Raw genomic sequence first — 19,654 nt, 5'->3', positions numbered from 1 at the left:
GCACTCGGGGTGGACCAAATTACTTCAAGCACAACAAAATGCTACCGTTGTGGGAAGACAACGCATGACCAGAATCAATGCTGGTTTAAGAACCAAGAGTGTAGGAAATGTGGCAAACTGGGTCACATCGCGAAGGTATGCCGGTCCGGGAAAAAGACCAATAATCAAAGGAAGCCACCACAAGAAAAGTACAACAAGGTACACAAGGTGGCTGAGAAGAGTTCAGACGAATAGAATTCAGACTCAGACCCAAACAACCAGGAGCTGGGTAGTCTGAGAATCCACAATGTGGGTAAAGAAACGGATCTACAGGCCATCTGGGTCATACTAAAAATAGCTGGAGTCCAAGTAAGAATGGAGCTGGACACTGGATCAGCTCTATCAGTCATCAACCGAAGGGACTACCACTGGCTATTCTCTCACATACCTTTAAGAAATACCAAGTTCGTATTACAGACATACACGGGGCATAACGTATACCCCGTGGGGAAAATAAGAGTCAAGGTGAGAGATAGGGGTAAAGAACACCCAAGAATGAGCTTGTACGTATTACCTGAGGGAGGACCACCACTTCTAGGACGGGAGTGGATTAAGAAAATAGACATGGAATGGCATTACCTAAAAGCCATAATGAGGGAGGACTCGGTGCAAGCTATTAGCTCAGATTCTGAAATGGATGATGATAAGTCCAAGTCGAATATGGAAGACAAGGCTAAAAGGGACTTGCCGACGATGGGAAAGAAAACGAAGACATGCAGAAGGACTTATGGTACCAAGAAGAATAAAGCTGCAGAGCAGAACTCCAGGTTGACAGAGAATTCTGAGCCTGTTCAAGCAAAGGATTCATCCATGATGGAAGAACACCGAGCTCGGACGCAAACTTATGTCAAAGTACGACAACAATTAGAACAGTTGAGTGACCATCTCGTACAAGAGATGAAAAGTATGGAAAAGTTCTGGGACACCGAATGGGAGAACCTGGAAAGACTACAGAGACAGCTAGCTCAAGCAGAGAGCGACCATAGAGCCATCGTGGTCAAATACCAATCACATTCCCCTGATGCTGTTCAGGAACTAGAATATTTACAGAACGAACCAAAGGAAGAGGAATCTTCAGGGAGCCAGGATTTTATTCCAGTTCTTCTCTACGACTCCTTACAAGCAGAGTGTGAGAAGTTGAAAGAACAGTATGAACAGGCCCAGGCTACAATTCTGGAGGGGGTTAACTCGGCAGCCTCCGAAAAGCTAGTTTCAGTAGAAGCATATGAACAACTAAAGGTTGAACATGAGCAAGAAGTCCAAAGGCTGCAGGAAATTCTTGATGAGCTCAAGGCCAAGACAGACTCATCGGTAGAAGCTCCATCCATAGATGAGAAATTAGAGGTGAAAATCATGGCAGAGCATGAAAGGCAGGATGTCCAAGAACTTATAAAAACATTGAAGGACACCCAAGACAAATATGAGGCGGCAATGACCGAGGTTCAACAACTTGAAGAACAGATTCAACTGGGAATCCTTTCAGTGGAAGAACAGGACACTGTAAGAATGGTCCCTGAACATGAACTAGAGAGCATCAGGGCGCAACTTTTCCGAGCGCTGAAAGCCAAAGTTCAAGAGGAACGTAAGGTGGAAGTATTGGAGAAAGAGGTGGATGAAATGGAGAAGACTCTGATCCACCGTGTTCCCAGGGAAGAGTTAACGGTCAGCCAACTCCTTCATATGCTGAAGGACAAGACTCTGCAAGGGGAACAATCTGAACACGAGCTTCAATCTTCAGGGGGAACGAGTTCGGAGCTCTCAAAAGTCACGGAGATAGCTGAGGTGGCAACACAAATTTTACAAGGATGCCAAAAGTACGTTGAATCACGTCAAGGTGAACAGAAGAATGTGGAAACCGTTACTTCAGTAGAAGGGTTAAATAGCCTGATAACGCAATTACCGATGGAAAGGAAGGTATTGAACTCACAAATGAGGTCCGTCGTGAAGGAATGGCAGATAACCCAGGAAGAGCGGGATGACTATGAATGCATGAAGAAGGCTTTTCAAGAAAGATGTTTAGGGAAGGAACCACCGTCAGCTAACGTCCAGACGGGTGAGGAGGAAGAAGAAGTCTCTCTCGCTGGCCTAACTCAGGACGAACCCGAATATTACCATGACCTGTTGAGTGACACTGAATATTACGAGGATGTGGTCTGCCCAGCTTGTGATGAAAACTCTCAAAGTGCTGAAATCCGGATGAAGCACTTAAGGTCTAAGGAACATAGAGAGTTGGTGGCGCTACAGCTGGCAGCCGAGAAAGGAGCTCCGAGAGTTTCAAAAAGGCAGAAAAGAAAAAGAAGAAGCAGAAGATAATAACTGTCTAAAATATTAGCACTTCTGCCATTCCAGGCGGGACATTACGAAAGGAGCTAAATTAGTTGAAAAACTGGAAAATGTCAAGACAGCCAGTTGGTTGTAAAAGTCCGCACTGCTGGTTCAACAGGATGAAAGTTCAAGCTGTTACGTCAAGAAAAAGGCTATGGAGGAGTCACGCTAGCCAGGTGAACCGGCTACACCAAAGAAATGTTGTTCGGAACGAGTCAAGATCAGAGACTGAATCTATGAACTGTTTCCGCAGAGACTGAACCTGTGAACTGTTTCCACCGAGGTTATATTTGTAAATTGTTTTATATAACATTGACTCCACCGAGATTATATCTGTAATTTGTTTTATAGGAAGTTGAAGATATGTATGTTTAACGGGGACTCTGTAAGTAATAAGCTAAAAAAGGAGGATTGTAGTGTATGTACCCGTCTATCTTTAAGGGAACTATTGAATGTAACCGTTCACCTTTAAGGGAACTACTTTAGGTGTGGCACTATTTGTTTGGCTTCTGTATACTGTAATACCGATAGTGACCACACCAGTATATAAGTGTTGTGGCAGGATTGCTGGGGCAGATTCGCCCGGACCTTCGAATAGTAAAGACCTGTTTGTTTGTTACTTCTGAAGTCTGTGTATTTATTAACTGCACAACCCACAGACTTTACAGACAGCAGCTTCAGCGCTCTCCATTTCACTCTCAGCCCAATTAGTGGACACTGTCACTGGAGCAATAGGACCCATTCTGCTGCCCCCGAAGAATTGAAATGAATGGGTCTGCTGACCGTGGTCTTCTCTCTCCAAAATGCTTCCCTTATAAGTTTTTAACGTCCCCTCCCCCAGCACTCACTGCCTCCAACCCCACTCCTGTCGGCATATACGTGCTTGCAGTTTATAGGGTGGGCGATTCTTCCTCCCGCCCTCATTTCTGGTGGAATATGGGATGCATTTTAAAAGGGGCGAAAACCGGCAGATCCAGGTCTTTTCCCAAATTCCTGCCCCCCCCCCCAGGAATTTCATATCTACCTGCAACCCAGACCACCGACCCCACCATATTCCTGTGCATCTTGTTCTATTGCCAAGAAACGGTAAGGTGCAAGATTGGGGACGTAGCTAAACAAACATAAGATTAATCAGTTTCCATATGAACATAATTCAATCCCCAAAGTACCAGTAACACTCCCATAACAATGTAATTGTGATTGAATTAAAAGAAAAAAAGACGTGTATTTCTACAGGACCTTTCACAAACTCAGGATGGCCCAAAGTGCTTTACAGCCAATGAAGTACTTTTGAAGTGTGGTCACTGTTGGAATGTCGGAAATGCGACAGCCAATTTGCGTACAGCAATCTCCCACAAACAGCCTTGTGATAAAGACCAGATAATCTGTTTTAGCGATGTTGATTGAGGAATAAATATTGTCCAGGACACCGGGGACAACTCCCCAGCTCTTCACCGAAATAGTGCCATGGGATCTTTTATGTCCACCTGAGAGAGTAGATGGGGCCCTTATTTATATTTTTCTCTGTAAATATATCAGAATATCTCCGATAGGATGCAACAGGTAACGTAGTGGGTCCTCAGGGTATGCAACAATGATTAAGGGCGGCACGGTGGCATAGTGGTTAGCACTGTTGCCTCACAGCACCAGGGACCCGGGTTCAAATCTGGCCTCGGGTGACTGTCTGTGTGGAGTTTGCACATTCTCCCCGTGTTTGCGTGGGTTTCCTCCGGGTGCTCCGGTTTCCTCCCACAGTCCAAAGATGTGCCGGTTAGGTTGATTGGCTATGATAAAAATTGGCCCTTAGTGTTAGGGAGGATTAAATACGTGGGGTTACGGGGATAGGGCTTGGGTGGGATGGCTGTCGGTGTAGGGACCGGGTGCTAGGGTTTGGATGATCAGCCATGATCTCGTTGAATGGCGGAGCAGGCTCGAAGGGCCGAATGGCCTACTCCATCTTCTATGTTTCTATGTAAGCTCTTTCGGATGAGACATTAAACCGAGGCCCTGTCTGCCCTCTCAGGTGAATGTAAAAGATCCCACAGCCAGTATTTCAAAGAAGAGCAGGGGTGTTCTCCTTGGAGTCCTGGCCAAAATTTATCCTTCAAATCAACATGAATTTCTGGCCATTATCTCATTGTTGTTTTTGGTGAAGTCAAGCGTAGGTCCCTTGCAGTCAGAATCAGGGGAATTTATAATGGGGAACAAAGAAATGGCTGACCAATTAAATACATACTTTGGTTCTGTCTTCACAAAGGAGGACACAAATAACCTCCCAGAGATGTCGGGGAACATAGGGTCTAATGAGAGGGAGGAACTGAATGAAATCAGTATTTGTAGGAAAATGGTGTTAGGGATATTGACGGGATTGAAGGCCAATAAATCCCCAGGGCCTGATAATCTACATCCTAGGGTACTTAAGGACGTGGCCCTAGAAATAGTAGATGCATTGCTAGTCATCTTCCAAAATTCTATAGACTCCAGAACAGTTCCCATGGATTGGAGGGTAGCTAATGTAACCCCACTATTCGAAAAAGGTGGTAGAGAGAAAACGGGGAATTATAGACCAGTAAGCCTGACATCGGTAGTTGGGAAAATGCTAGAGTCCATTATAAAAGATGTAATAGCAGAGCACTTGGAAAACAGTGACAGGATCGGACAAAGTCAACATGGATTTACAAAAGGTAAATCGTGCTTGACTAATCTACTGGAATTTTTTGAGGATGTAACTGGTAGAATAGATAAGGGAGAACCAGTGGATGTGGCGTATTTGGGCTTTCAGAAGACTTTCAATAAGGTCCCGCATAAGAGATTAGCGTGCAAAGTTAAAGTGTAGTGTATGTACTTTGGCAGAAGGAACTATATTCTGCAGCCCCTGTATACTGCAGTACCAGTAGTGACCACCCCTGTATATAAGCCTGTGTAGTAACTTTGCATAGTAGTTCCAGTTTTGTCTCCACTCAGTAAAGACCTGTTGTAACCAACTCCTGCAGTCCGTGTCTCAATTACACGCGGACATAATACTGGCGACGAGCTGATCCGAACTTACCTACAGTTCTGCACCACCTCATGGGGATCCATCCCTGAAGCGAAGTTGCTAGAGGTCGAGGCCAGAAAAAAAAAAAAAACCAGAAGAAACAGGCGTCGACCGTGGGCAACCGCCTCTGATTCATCGGAGTTGAAGATTTGCAGGAGAGGCTGTTGAGAGCGGGGCTTGGTTATCCTGTCTATGGTGTTCCAGCTAATCGGGCTGGTAGCAGGTAGTACACTGATCCTTCCTGGGCTGCGGCGGGCTAGAGCTCGATCGGGTGGCTTTTGAACGGGGCCGAGCAGCGTTGTCGGGAAGAGGAGAGAGAGAGAGAGGGTGGAGCACACAGGGCGCGGCCGGTGCTACGAAGCCGGGCAGCGTACAGACCCGAGAAGAGGGAGGAAAGTGTCCCGTAGGGTTGCTGTGACGACGGGAAAATAAAAGAAATTAGAAGCACAGAAAGCCGCGAGGAGCTGCAGTTTGCCACGGGAACCGCGGAGAGCGGCGTTAGCAGCAGCGCGGGGGGGAAGTGCGTGAAGACCATAGGGCGTCGCCATCAAGGCATAAAAACGCCAGCAACAGCGCTAGCAGCAGCGGAGAAGACAGAAAGCGCGGGAGGCGCCATCTTAATCCAGCGGGGAAGAAGGCAAAGCGCGGGAGGCACCATTTTGTTAAATCGGGGAAGAAGGCAAAGCGCGGGAGGCGCCATCTTAGATTTCCAAGATGCCGAAGACTGGCAATATCACTGCCTTCGATAATGCAATAGAAGACTGGACCACGTCTGTGGAAAGAGTCGAAGTATATTGCAAGGCAAACGAAGTAGCCGATGAGAAAAAGTCATCGGTACTACTAAACTTAATGGGCGCAAGAACGTACGGCCTATTGCGGAACCTGATCACTCCAGCCAAACCGATGGCGAAGAGTTTCAACGAAATTGTTGATATCCTACAGGAACACCTAAATCCTACACCGCTGCTGATAGCAGAAAGATTTAAATTCCACAGGAGAAATCAGCATAAAGATGAGAGCAATGCTGATTACCTTACGGAACTACGCAAGCTATCAAAGCACTGCCAGTTTGGAGCAGGACTGACAGATACTCTACGGGACAAATTTGTCTGTGGAGTCCTGAGTGAAGGAACCCAGAAGAGGTTACTCTCAGAGAAAGAGCTGACGCTAGATAAGGCTTTCAGCATGGCAGTATCGTACGAAGCAACAGCAAGGGGAGCTGCGGAAATACAGCAAAAGCCACAGGAATACGGCACCCACGAAATGACACGGGGATTTGAAAAATGTTATCGCTGCGGCAGAACAACCCATGACCAGAAGGACTGCTGGTCCAAGGATAAAATATGCAGGCAATGCGGAAAGATGGGACACATTGCACGAGTTTGCAGGTCTGGGAAGAAGACTAACAACGACAAAAAGGCTACTAAGGAACAGTACAGGAAAGTACAAAAGATGACGGACAGTAGTTCCGAAGACCAGAAGAGCGATAGTGAATCCGGGAACAAGAGACTAAGCTGTCTCAAACTTCACAACGTAATCGCAAAAGAGGATCACCGAACCATTTGGGTCACCCTCACAATAGCAGGGTCCCAAGTCAAAATGGAATTGGATACAGGATCAGCCCTGACCGTCATGAATTGACGAGACTACGAGCGGCTATTCTCACACATACCCTTGAAAGAGACATCCATTGTCTTGAAGACGTATACGGGGCAGAAAGTATACCCCAGAGGGAAAATAAGGGTGCCTGTCGAATACAACGGCAAGGAAATACAGAAATTGTATCTGTACATACTGCAAGATGGTGGACCACCGTTATTGGGACGTGAATGGATCAGAAAGATAAGTTTAGACTGGCACTCCATTCAGGCACTGACGGTGGCTGGTAAAAAGGATGACGACGTCACACCTGGACGATTGTCAAAAATCTTAGCTAACGCCAAAGAGGTATTTCAACAAGAACTGGGAACTCTTAAAGGCGTAACCGCCTCGATAAAAATAGAAGAGAATGCAATTCCCAAGTTTTTCAAAGCAAGACCGGTACCGTATGCAATTCGCCCAGCCGTCGAGGCAGAGCTGGAGAATCTGGAGAATGCAGGCGTGTTATCTAAGGTAGACTGGAGCGAGTGGGTGACACCCATCATTCCTGTCATGAAGAAAACGTTAAACAATAAGTCTGAGGAGCCAAGGAAGGTTCGCATCTGTGGGGACTTCAAGGTGACGGTGAACCCAGTCCTTCACACAGTACAGTATCCTCTCCCGAGGATAAAAGATATTTCCGCCTCACTATCTGGAGGGAAGCGTTTTACAAAAATTGACCAAGCACAAGCATATTTGCAGATGGAGGTTGAAGAATCCTCTAGGAAGTATTTCACAATAAACACTCACAAAGGTCTTTACCAGTATAATCGACTGGTATTCGGAGTAGCATCAGCTCCGGCGATATGGCAAAGAGCGATGGAACAAGTCCTGCAAGGGATTCCGGGGACTCAGTTTTACTTGGATGACATCCTAGTGACAGGTGAAGATGACAGTGAACACCTTGCCAACCTAGAGCAGGTGCTCACTAGACTAAGAGAACATGGGCTACGAGCCAATCGCCCCAAGTGCGAGTTTTTTAAGAAACAGATATCGTATTGCGGCCACGTGATTGATGAAGAGGGGTTACATAAGTCCCCTGACAAAATTGAAGCGGTAGTTAAGGCTCCAGCGCCTGAAAATGTGTCGCAACTGAGGTCATTCCTCGGATTGGTGAATTACTACCATAAGTTTTTGCCGAATTTGTCCACAATTCTGCACCCACTGAACGCCCTACTACAAACTGGAGTAGCATGGAAATGGAGCGATGAATGTAAGCGGGCCTTTCAGAAGAGTAAAGACCTAATCACTTCAAGAGAAGTATTGGCTCACTACAACCCATCACCACCGATAAGACTGGCGTGTGATGCGTCTCCCTACGGCATTGGAGCGGTACTGTCACATAAATTCCTTGATGGTTCAGAGAGGCCGATAGCTTTTGCGTCACGCTCGTTAACTTCAGCCGAGCGTAACTACGCCCAGATTGACAGAGAGGCCCTCAGCCTGGTGTGGGGGGTGAAGAAGTTCAATCACTACCTGCACGGTCAGAAATTTACTCTACTAACTGATCATCAACCTCTTGTCTCCATTTTGAACCCTCAGAAGGCCGTCCCGATAATGACAGCACAATGGCTACAGAGGTGGTCCCTTTTCCTAGGGGCACACCAATATGACATCGAGTACAAAGTAACTAAACAGCATGGGAATGCTGATGGATTGTCGCGCCTACCGTTGCCGACGGTGGAAGAAGCACCTGCAGTGGATCCTGTGGAGATATTCCACTCGACCATAGTCGAATGTCTACCTGTGACGAATGCAAACGTAGAAAAGGAAACACGAAATGACCCGACACTCTCCTGGGTCTATGATTTAACGGTGAAGGGATGGCCAGCACATGGCGAACCACTGCTGCCAGCATTCTCGCCGAGAAGAGAACAGCTGTCAGTGTGCAGAGGAACCTTGATGTGTGGATCCAGAGTAGTAATTTCACCCAAATTGAAGGATAGAGTGCTCAATGAGCTTCATGAGGGTCATCTGGGAGGGGTAAAAATGAAGAACTTAGCCAGAGCGTTTGTGTGGTGGCCGGGAATTGATAGAGAAATCGAAGAGATGACCAAGAGCTGTACAGGATGCCAGAAGGTCCAAAACGCCCCACCACAAGCCCCTCTACATCCATGGGAGTGGCCCTCATCTCCATGGCAAAGGGTGCACATTGATTTTGCTGGTCCATTTATGGACTCGATGTTTTTAATTGCGGTGGATGCACATTCAAAGTGGCCAGAGGTAATAAAAATGTCCTCAGCCACCACAGAAAAAACTATCAGTCTTACGAACCATATTCGCCAGAAATGGGCTGCCTGAACAGATTTGCTCTGACAATGGACCACAGTTTGTGTCTGAAGAGTTCCGGAGGTTCTTAAAGAACAATGGTGTTAAGCATTACACATCCGCCCCATATCATCCAGCCACCAATGGATTTGCTGAGAGGTTCGTTCAAACATTCAAGAAGGCTATCAAGGCAATGTGTAATGAAGACATACCCCTACAACACAAGGTGGATAACTTCTTGTTTGCCTACCGGAATGCGACACATGCGGTTACCAACCAGACTCCAGCCATGATGTTCTTCAATCGAAGACTACGATACCGCTTGGATTTGGTTAAGCCAAACATCAGAAGAGATGTGGAGAACAGGCAGTTTCAGAATATGAATGAAAGGCCGACCAGGAGTTTTAAGATAGGTCAACCAGTTTTGGCCTGGGACTACCGCACAGAGAAATGGCAGCCAGAAACGATCTGCACACGGCAAGGACCTCTAATGTATACCGTGTACGTTGGAGAGAGCATTGTAAGACGCCATGCTGACCAGATTCTAGAGTCACTGGAAAACGTCAATTCCACACCACGATCCGATACACCTGGTGATGAAACCGAAGTACCAATTGCATCTACCTCAGAATCGGGGATATTGGAAGCAGACGAACCCAACAACGACGTTGATTCCGAATCAACTTTGCCAGAAGAACCTGATACCCCAAAGAGGTGTTATCCAGACAGAATCAGGAAGCCTCCTCAAAGACTGAACTTATAATTGCTTAACTTCAGCTAATGTATATAGCAACTGTAATTGTAAATATGTTATTCAATTCTTAATCGAATGTTATGTACTGTTTAGCTAAAAGGGGAGGAATTGTAGTGTATGTACTTTGGCAGAAGGAACTATATTCTGCAGCCCCTGTATACTGCAGTACCAGTAGTGACCACCCCTGTATGTAAGCCTGTGAAGTAACTTTGCATAGTAGTTCCAGTTTTGTCTCCAATCAGTAAAGACCTGTTGTAACCAACTCCTGCAGCCCGTGTCTCAATTACACACGGACATAATATAAAGCACATGGGATTGGGGGTAAGGTACTGACTTGGATAGAGAAGTGGTTGGCAGACAGGAAGCAAAGAGTTGGAATAAATGGCTCTTTTTCCGAGTGGCAGGCAGTGACTAGTGGGATACCGCAGGGATCGGTGCTAGGACCCCAGTTATTCACAATATTAATGATCTAGACGAGGGAACTAGATGTAATATCTCCAAGTTTGCAGACGACACAAAGCTGGGTGGGCGTGTGTGCTGTGAGGAGGATGCAGAGAAACTCCAGTATGATTTGGACAGATTGGGTGCATGGCAGATGCAGTCTAATGTGGATAAATGCGAGGTTATCCACTTTGGTGGCAAAAACAAGAAGGCAGATTATTATCTGAATGGCAATAGATTGGGAAAAGAGGAAGTGCAATGAGACCTGGGTGTCCTTGTGCACCAGTTGCTGAAGGTAAGCATGCAGGTGCAGCAGGCGGTTAAGAAGGCAAATGGTATGTTGGCCTTCATAGCGAGAGGATTCGAGTACAGGAGCAAGGATGTCTTGCTGAAGTTGTACAGGGCCTTGGTGAGACAACACCTTGAGTATTGTGTGCAATTTTGGGCACCTTATCTGAGGAAGGATGTTCTTGCCATGGAGGGAGTGCAGCGAAGATTCACCAGACTGATACCTGGGATGGCAGGAATGACGCATGAAGAGAGATTGGGTTGATTGGGCTTGTATTCGCTAGAGTTTAGTAGAATGAGAGGGGATCTCATTGAAACTTATAAAATTCTAACAGGACTAGACAGACTAGATGCAGGAAGGATGTTCCCGATGGCGGGGGAGTCCAGAAGCAGGGTCGCAGTCTAAAGATAAGGGGTAAGCCATTTAGGACTGAGATGAGGAATTTCTTCACCCAGAGAGTGGTGAACCTATGGAATTCTCTACCACAGAAGACAGTTGAGGCCAATTCATTAAATATATTCAAGAAGGATTTAGATATATTTCTTAAGGCTAAAGGGATATGGGGAGAAAGCAGGGACAGGGTACTGAATTTGGATGATCAGCTATGATCTCATTAAATGGCGGAACAGGCTCGAGGGGCCGAATGGCCTACTCCTGCTCCTATCTTCTATGTTTCTATGTTTGCGTAAATTGGCTGCTGTGTTTCCTGCATCACAACAGTGACTACAATTCAGAGGTACTTCATTGGTTGTAAAGCGCTTTGGGATGTCCTGTGGTTATGAAAGGCGCTATACAAATGCAAGTCTTTTTTTTAGTTTGCCTGCCTTATTTATCATGAACAGTACTTTAATTATTTTAAACAAAGGCAGAGCTTTTTTGGATAAAATAGTGCTCAACAACTTTCAGCAGATATCTAGTTCCAACGTAAAAGAAATTGACACAGCTGTCGTCTAATTCACAACATAAATACAGATGAAGAAGGTTATTCAGGCCATTTTTTTTTTTTATTCATTGATGGGATGTGGGCGTCGCTGGCTGGCTAGGCCTGCATTTAGTGCCCATCCCTAATTGCCCTTGAGAAGATGGTGGTGAGCCGCCTTCTTGAACCGCTGCAGTCCATATGGTGTAGGTACACCCACAATGCTGTTAGGAAGGGAGTTCCAGGATTTTGGCCCAGCGACAGTGAAGGAACGGCGATACAGGTCCAAGTCAGGATGGTGTGTGGCTTGGAGGGGAACTTGTAGGTGGTGATGTTCCCATGCGTCTGCTGCCCTTGTCCTTCTAAGTGGTAGAGGTCGCGGGTTTGGAAGGTGCTGTTGAAGGAGCTTTGGCAAGTTGCTGCAGTGCATCTTGTAGATGGTACACACTGCAGCCACAGTGCACCGGTGGTGGAGGGAGTGAATGTTGGAGGTGGTGGATGGAGTGCCAATCAAGCGGGCTGCTTTATCCTGAATGGTGTCGAGCTTCTTGAGTGTTGTTGGAGCTGCACTCATCCAGGCAAGTGGAGAGTATTCCATCACACTCCTGACTTGTGCCTTGTAGATGGTGGAAAGGCTTTGGGGAGTCAGGAGGTGAGACACTCGCCGCAGAATTCCCAGCCTCTGGCCTGCTCTTGTAGCCACAGTATTGATATGGCTGGTCCAGTTCAGTTTCTGATCAATGGTAACCCCCAGGATGTTGATAGTGGGGGATTCAGCAATAGTAATGCCATTGAATGTCAAGGGGAGATGGTTAGAGTCTCGCTTGTTGGAGTTGGTCACTGCCTGGCACTTGTGTGGTGCGAATGTTACTTGCCACTTGTCAGCCCAAGTCTGAATGTTGTCCAGGTCTTGCTGCATATGGACACGGACTGCGTCAGTATCTGACGAGTCTCGAATGGTGCTGAACAGTGTGCAATCATCAGCGAACATCCCCACTTCTGACCTTATGATGGAGGGAAGGTCATTGATGAAACAGCTGAAGATGGTTGGGCCTAGGACACTGCCCTGAGGAACTCCTGCAGTGATGTCATGTGATTGAGATGAATGACCCCCAACAACCACAGCCAACTTCCTTTGTGCTAGGTATGATTCCAACCAATGGAGAGTTTTCCCCTTGATTCCCATTGACTTCAGTTTTGCTAGGGCTCCTTGATGCCACACTCGATTTTAGCTCATCCATCTGGAAAAGCCTAGTCTCCTTAAATGTCTTTCTCCACTATCCTACTGGAGAAATCCATTCTAAGTATTGATCACTTTTTAAATGAAGAACTTATTAGTCTCAATATGCCTTTCACCATTTTGAACCTGTGCCCTCTTATCCTACTGTATCGATTCACTTTGAAGTAATGTTCCAGATTAACCTCTGTACCATTTGTTGTCTTATGTACCTCAACAACAACTTGCATTCATATAGCGCCTTTAATGTAGTAAAACGTCACAAGGTGCTTCACAGAAGCGTAATCAGACAATATTTGACACCAAACCACATATTAGGACAGGTGACCAAAAGCTTGGTCAAAGAGGTAGGTTTAAGGAGTATCTTAAAAGGAGGAGGGCGAGATAGAGAGACAGAGAGGTTTAGGGAGGGAATTCAAGAGCTTAGGGCTCAGGCAGCTGAAGGCACTGCCTTCAGGGCATAAATGTTTCCCTTGTGTCTTGGTGAAAACTGGACACAACACTAAAGATACAGGCCTAGAAATTCAGTTTGGGGCACCCAGCTCGCCTGGGCGCCGGAATTACTGCTGCGCGCGGAGCCACTTGCGCCAGCGGGATATTCAGTTTCAGCGCCCCAAGTGGAAGCCGGCCGCTAAACAAGGGTTTCGGCGCCCCGCTTGGGGCGCTGAAACTGAATATCGGCGCGCAAAGTGCCGCAGCGCCACCCGCTGCGGCACGGCAGCCTGCGGTACTGCAGGCCTTCCTCCCACTCTTAAGGGGGAGGTGCCTGCAACAGTGCGATCCCCGCTCGCGAGTGCCGGCAAATGAGCCCGGCACCAAGGAGAAGTGCCGGGCTCTCGGGAAACAGCCGGCAATGCCGCGGGGGGGGGTGGTGTAGGAGGCCGGGGACGGAGGTGCGGGCAGGCGGCCGCCGAAAAAGCGGCCGGCCGCACCTCCACCTTAACTCGCCCCACTACCGCCACAGGTAGGCCCCTGTATACCGGTCGCTGTTTGCGGCCGGCGTGGAGGAGGCGGCAGCGACCAAATATGGCCAGCGGGGCGATAGCGGGGCGCTGCGCACACCGATGACATCATCGGTGGCGGCGCAGCACTACAGGCTAACGCCGCCATTAGCGCCCCGCTAAATATCGCGGTGGTTGTGGCCAGAGGCGCAAAAGCCCTCTTTGGGCGCAAACTGGTGGCGCAGGCCACTGAATTTCTAGGCCACAGTCTGACCACAGCACTGTACAATTTTAGCATGACATTTCCCAACTTGTACATTACAGATTTATGCTATAGTTCAGCTTTCTATTTGCTTTCTATTTCCATAGTGACTACATGTTAAGAACCATGACCTAGAAATCTGGTCATGCGGCGCCCATTTCTCGGGGCACCAAACAGCCTCATAAGCCTCCAGTATGGTGGGCAGGAAGCGCTCACTCATTACGAGCTGGAAATGCACCACCCGCCATATTGGTAAAGGTCAAAATATCGGCATGCAATGCCCACACCAGAAACAGGCATTAGTCCCTCTGTATATGGAAAGGAGTCTAACTGCAATATTGGTTTGCCCGGGGCTGCTGGCACTCAGGAAAACCAGGCCTATATGTGGCATAACAGGTGGTCATTATCGCAACCAACAAGGTAAGTTTGTAAAATGTATTTACCTGAATATGGAACCAGGAAGAGCAGTTCTCCTCCTGACCTAACATTCAAGGCTCAGCTCTGCTCCCTCCCCCCCCCAATCGATAGACACCATTCCTTCTCCCCCTCCCTCGATCATTCCCCCCACACGATGGACACCTCTTCCCCCCCCCCAAATTGCCAGTGCTACCTTTCCCCCGCCACCACTACCTCTCGACCCGAATGATCCCCCCCTTTCCCTGTTGCCTTCACCTTGCTCGCTCACCCGAGGGCCACTGCGACATCGGCAGTTGCCTGATCTTCGCCAGCGAGTTGCCTGTTCCTCTCTGCAGCTCACCGGCTTGATGGAAATGAAGCCTGAGGCGCAATATCGGGGGCACCTCGAGCCTCTCCATTCAGGCACAGGGATTGTTCCCTAGGGCCCGAACTTCTAGCCTGATGTCTGCTCCATTCGAGATCTCTTCCAGTTTCATGCTTAGCGATTTCAACATCACTTGTGGAGTACGCATAGTACTGATTTGTTCTCACATTGTGCAATACTTTTACACTGATCCATATTGAATTTATTTAGCTTATTTTGACTATCGACCAGTCTTGACTGTCACCTACATTCATTTGAGTATCATCTGTGAACTTCACAAATTTGTTCATGTAAATTAGAAACAGAAAACATCCCAAAACCAATTCCTAGGACATTCCAGTCATGACTTGTTTCTCCTACCCTGCCATCAAGCTCCTAACGAGAACTGACTGGTTCTCATTCTTTAGCCAATTTTATATCCATTTCAGGTGTGGCCTTGAAATCCAACACTTTAAGCTCTTGTAGCAGCCTTTTATCTGGAAGTCTAGCCACACCACGTCATTGGACTGCAGTCTGCTTGGAGAACCGCATCCTCAGGAAAGTCAAAGGCGGTGGTCAGGCAGGCACATCTCCTAAAACTGTATTGTTTGTTTTAGCTAGATTAGTCTCGTACTTGTAATCCCCACGTTTGGTGATTGGTTCCATTATTTTACATTAATGATGTAATTAATTAATAATTAATGGGTCTGCAGTTGTTTGGGTCTATTTTGTGACCACTTTTGAGGGTAATTTTAACCCCCAAAAAGGGGTGGGTTTGGGTTGGGTGTAAAAAAACCTGAAACAGGAACCCAACACGCCTCAAACCCACCAACTTCTAACTTTAACGGACACGGGTCAAGGGGCGGGTCGGTCATTGAAACCATTTAAGGAGGCTGCGTGCCTTCATTTTAACATGATTTCTATTTTTACACCTGTTAGAATAAAATTTTGCTGGACAAGATTGCTGGACAAGATTTTGCTGGAAAAGACAGAAACAACAAATTTGCTGACTGGGACTAATTGAATCACTGCACAGTGAGACATGCCACGCTTACGCATGGCTGGAACAAAGTTCATCTCGTGTCCTCACTGGGACTAATTGAATCACTGAGGACTAACAAGGTTCACTGGTATCCTATCATCGAACTAATCACTTGTATCCTATTATCGAACTAATCACATTCCGCCGGGGAACAAGACGGAACGAAGACCTGAAGAGGCAGAATTGGCAACACAAGTGTGTAAACTCCTGACTGGAGGAAAATAACGATATGCGCTAATAAACGAATTGATTGGATGAATGTAAATGATCTAAAACCAACTTCTTGGAATTGTATATAAGCTCGGCACATACTACAATCGGGGAGAAGGTGCTCTCGCAGACTGCGTGGTTGCAGACGCTTCTCCCAGAGCTCTGTCATTTAATAAAGTTGCCTCTCTTACTCAAAGTCTAGTTTCCAAGGAATCATTTTTCCTACAACAAATTGGCGCTGCAAGCAGGGTGCCACGGAGCTGAACAGTCGTTCGAATCAGTGACCAGGGTGAGTAGTCAGATTTTTGACCGCCCATAAATCAGAGACACTCGACAAGGCGACTGAACGGCGAAGCGGCACCAAAACGAATCTGGGACACAGACTGAGTGGGTAAGAGACACTACTTGATTTGTATTTGTGTATTTGTATTTGTGTATTTGTATTTGTGTAATAGTAACTAAGAAAAACCTCGGACCAGGAGGACACTTGTCTCAGACACCTAGCCTCAGGCCGGTTGTTAAGAGGGCAAATGCCCCACACGAAGGCCAGGACCATGAAGTAGGTGCCGAGACTCGAGACTCCAAGGTGTTCTAAAGTCGTGATACTAGTCGAGTACGGTTAACATTTTTCTGCATTATATCATGTTGCTAAGTGAACTAGGAGATTATTAGTGTCGGTGTTGTAGGACCCTGATCAGGTAAACAGACACCGGGGAGGGGTAGAAACCCCGTCCAACAAGCAAGCGTTACACGTCCGGGCAGTTTTGAGAGAAAGACAAACCCGGACCTCTGAGAACGCTGGCATAGAGTGCGACAAGAAGCTCGGGTATTCTCGGAAGGAAAGAATAGGGGGGCTCTCTAAGGAACAGATCTCCAGACATGAAGGAACGATCGGTGAAGCAGCGGCGATGTCAGGTGAGGAAGTTAAGAGGGGACCTTCGGGCTTCCTCACATATTCTTATATGACAAACCGACCGTCGTTAATTAAGGAGATGCAGAAAGACGGGTGGGATGTGTCACAGACTTTAGAACTCCAGAGAAGCTGGTTGACTAAACAGACAAAGGATAAAACCAAGAAGGCAGGAGTGTTATTAGTACACCAACTAGCAGGACTCATTGAACAAGTAAACGTAATAAAGAAAGTTGCACAAGACAAAGTACAGATGGTTACGGAACTAGAGACAAAGGTGAAATGTCAAGCAAAGGTTATAAAGGAATTAGAGTGTAAGGTATACGAGGGGGGGCGAATGGGGACTTGTCCAGACACCACCTCCCTTCCCCCATATTACAGTGCAGAACCAACAGCCCCTGCAGGCGAGGGGGACGTTGAAATAGTCGAGATGGCTCCTGTGAGTCGGGGCGGGACATTGGCTAATCCCACCGCCAGTACCCAATAAAGGCGGAGGCCAGGAAGGCAGTCGTGGACATAGTGAAGGGGCTAGTAGAAAGGGGTATCCTGAGGGAAACCACGAGCACTACTAATTCCCCCACATGGCCAGTAGAGAAACCTGATGGGAGCTATAGGTTGACTATAGGCTATACGGCCCACAACAGGGTCACTCCTAAATTACACCCCATCGTTGCCAGCCTCTCAACAATTTTGAATGGGCTATCCGCTGAACAGAAGATATTCACCGTTTTAGACATAGCTAATGGATTCTGGGCACTCCCATTATATCCGGAATCACAAGAGAAATTTGCATTCACAGTAGGGGATAAACAATATACGTGGACCCGATTGCCACAGGGATTCCATAATAGCCCAGCTATTTTTCACCGTGTCATGAGTGATATCCTAAAACAGATAGAAGTACCTAAAGGAAGCACTATTTTGCAGTACGTCGACGACATACTAATAGCCTCGGAAACGAAGGCAGACCATCTGGCAACCCATCTGGCAACCCTATATTTAGTACTAAGGGCCCTAGAGACGGCTGGCCTCAAGGTAAGCCCTAAAAAAGCACAGATAGGAAAAACTCAGGTCCTATACCTGGGACATCTAATCTCCCAAGGACTTAAAGAAATGCCACAGGACAGGAAACACACTGTCCAGGGCATGCCGAGACCCGTAACAGTACGCGGAGTCAGGAAGGTACTGGGGCTCTTTAATTACAGTAGAAATTTTATCCCGGGGTTCGCTAAATTAGCAGAACCTATACAAAGATTAGTGAAAGGGGGTAAACCCGCGTTGGAACCGATAGATTGGGGACCGGAACAAGAGGAAGCTTATACTCAACTAAAGTCTGAGCTAGTATCAGCCCCAGGGCTAGGACTGCCAGATATGAGTAAGGACTTCCACATACATTGCAACAATGAAGAAGGGTTTTACACAGCAGTAGTTACACAGGATCATGGGGATAAAAGAAGGCCCGTCACCTACTATTCCACAGCGGAGGGACCGGTAGTCACAGGGCTCTCCCGGTGCATAGCTGCATTGGATTGTGCGGCTTGGGCAGTAAAGGTTAGTGAGCCGATAGTAATGACAGGAAACATTATATTGCACACTAAACACACTCTGGTAGAGATGCTGAATACCGGGAAATTAAGATCCGTCTCGAACATGAGACGTGCCAAGTGGGAGGCCGTCCTCCTCCCTCCGAGTAAAGCAGTAACCATTGTTAGAGACACGTGGGAGAACCCGGCAGAAGGAATACTGGGAACTGGGGAGCCCCACAACTGTGGGGACGTAGATATGAACCTGGAAGAAGATAGGATAAAAGACACCCCTTTAGCGACAGCGGAAGAGACGTTGTACGTAGATGGTTCACGCAAGTATATAGATGGGCTGCCCCGAACGGGGTGGGCGGTGGTTAATGGCGAATTAAAAACCGTAGAGTCAGGACGGATTGATGGAGGCCTATCGGCCCAAGTGGCAGAGCTAGTGGCTCTCACCAGGGCACTAGAGTTGTCAGAGAATAAAATCGTGAAGATTTACACAGATAGTAGGTATGCCTTTGGGGTGGTCCACGATTATATGACTGCATGGGGTAGGAGGGGATCCATTACTACGGGAGGCAATCCCATAAAACACCAGCTGAGGATAGAAGCCCTCCTAGAAGCTAGCGACAAACCCCAACAGGTAGCAGTAATTAAGATTAAGGCACATCAGAGGGAACCGGACCGGACTAGCCCGGACTGGTTAAATCACCAGGGGAACCAGGCTGCGGACCAAGCAGCACAAAGGGCGCTAGAGCAAGAAAGGATCGAAGAAGTACCAATAGCCGCTGTGAGCAGCTCCGAGGATGAGATAAGTATTGACGAACACCATGAGGACACCCCCGACGTCGAAAAAGGTACGTGGGAAGAACAAGGCGCAAAGCGGGGAAGCGATAATGTCTGGCGAAAGGATAACAGGGTAATGGCCCCCAAGTGCATTCAAAATACGCTATTAGAACTCCACCATGGGCTTGTACACTCAGGGAGAGAAGCGATGATGGGAAGCCTCAGCAAAGAATGGTGGTGGAAGGGGATGAGAAGAGATATCGCGAGATA

The 19,654-nt window shown here is 47.3% G+C and overlaps 1 long non-coding RNA gene across 1 annotated transcript in view; it reads left to right on the top strand.

The window, feature by feature from the left end:
• LOC147121410 (uncharacterized) overlaps window positions 1-16,288 on the top strand; it is a 37,581-nt gene extending 21,293 nt beyond the window's left edge. Inside the window, exon 3 of the long non-coding RNA XR_015075396.1 lies at window positions 15,850-16,288. This is a non-coding gene — a long non-coding RNA (uncharacterized LOC147121410). The remainder of the gene's footprint in view (window positions 1-15,849) is intronic.
• Window positions 16,289-19,654: the final 3,366 nt, after the last annotated feature.

This window comes from Somniosus microcephalus, chromosome 3 (genome assembly GCF_052327205.1).
Source record: "Somniosus microcephalus isolate GS21.2 chromosome 3, FLI_Smic_1.0, whole genome shotgun sequence".
Classification (NCBI taxonomy): Eukaryota; Metazoa; Chordata; class Chondrichthyes; order Squaliformes; family Somniosidae; genus Somniosus; species Somniosus microcephalus.
The sequence above is the reverse complement of the archived record's forward strand: the minus strand, read 5'-3'. Positions and strand labels throughout refer to the sequence as shown.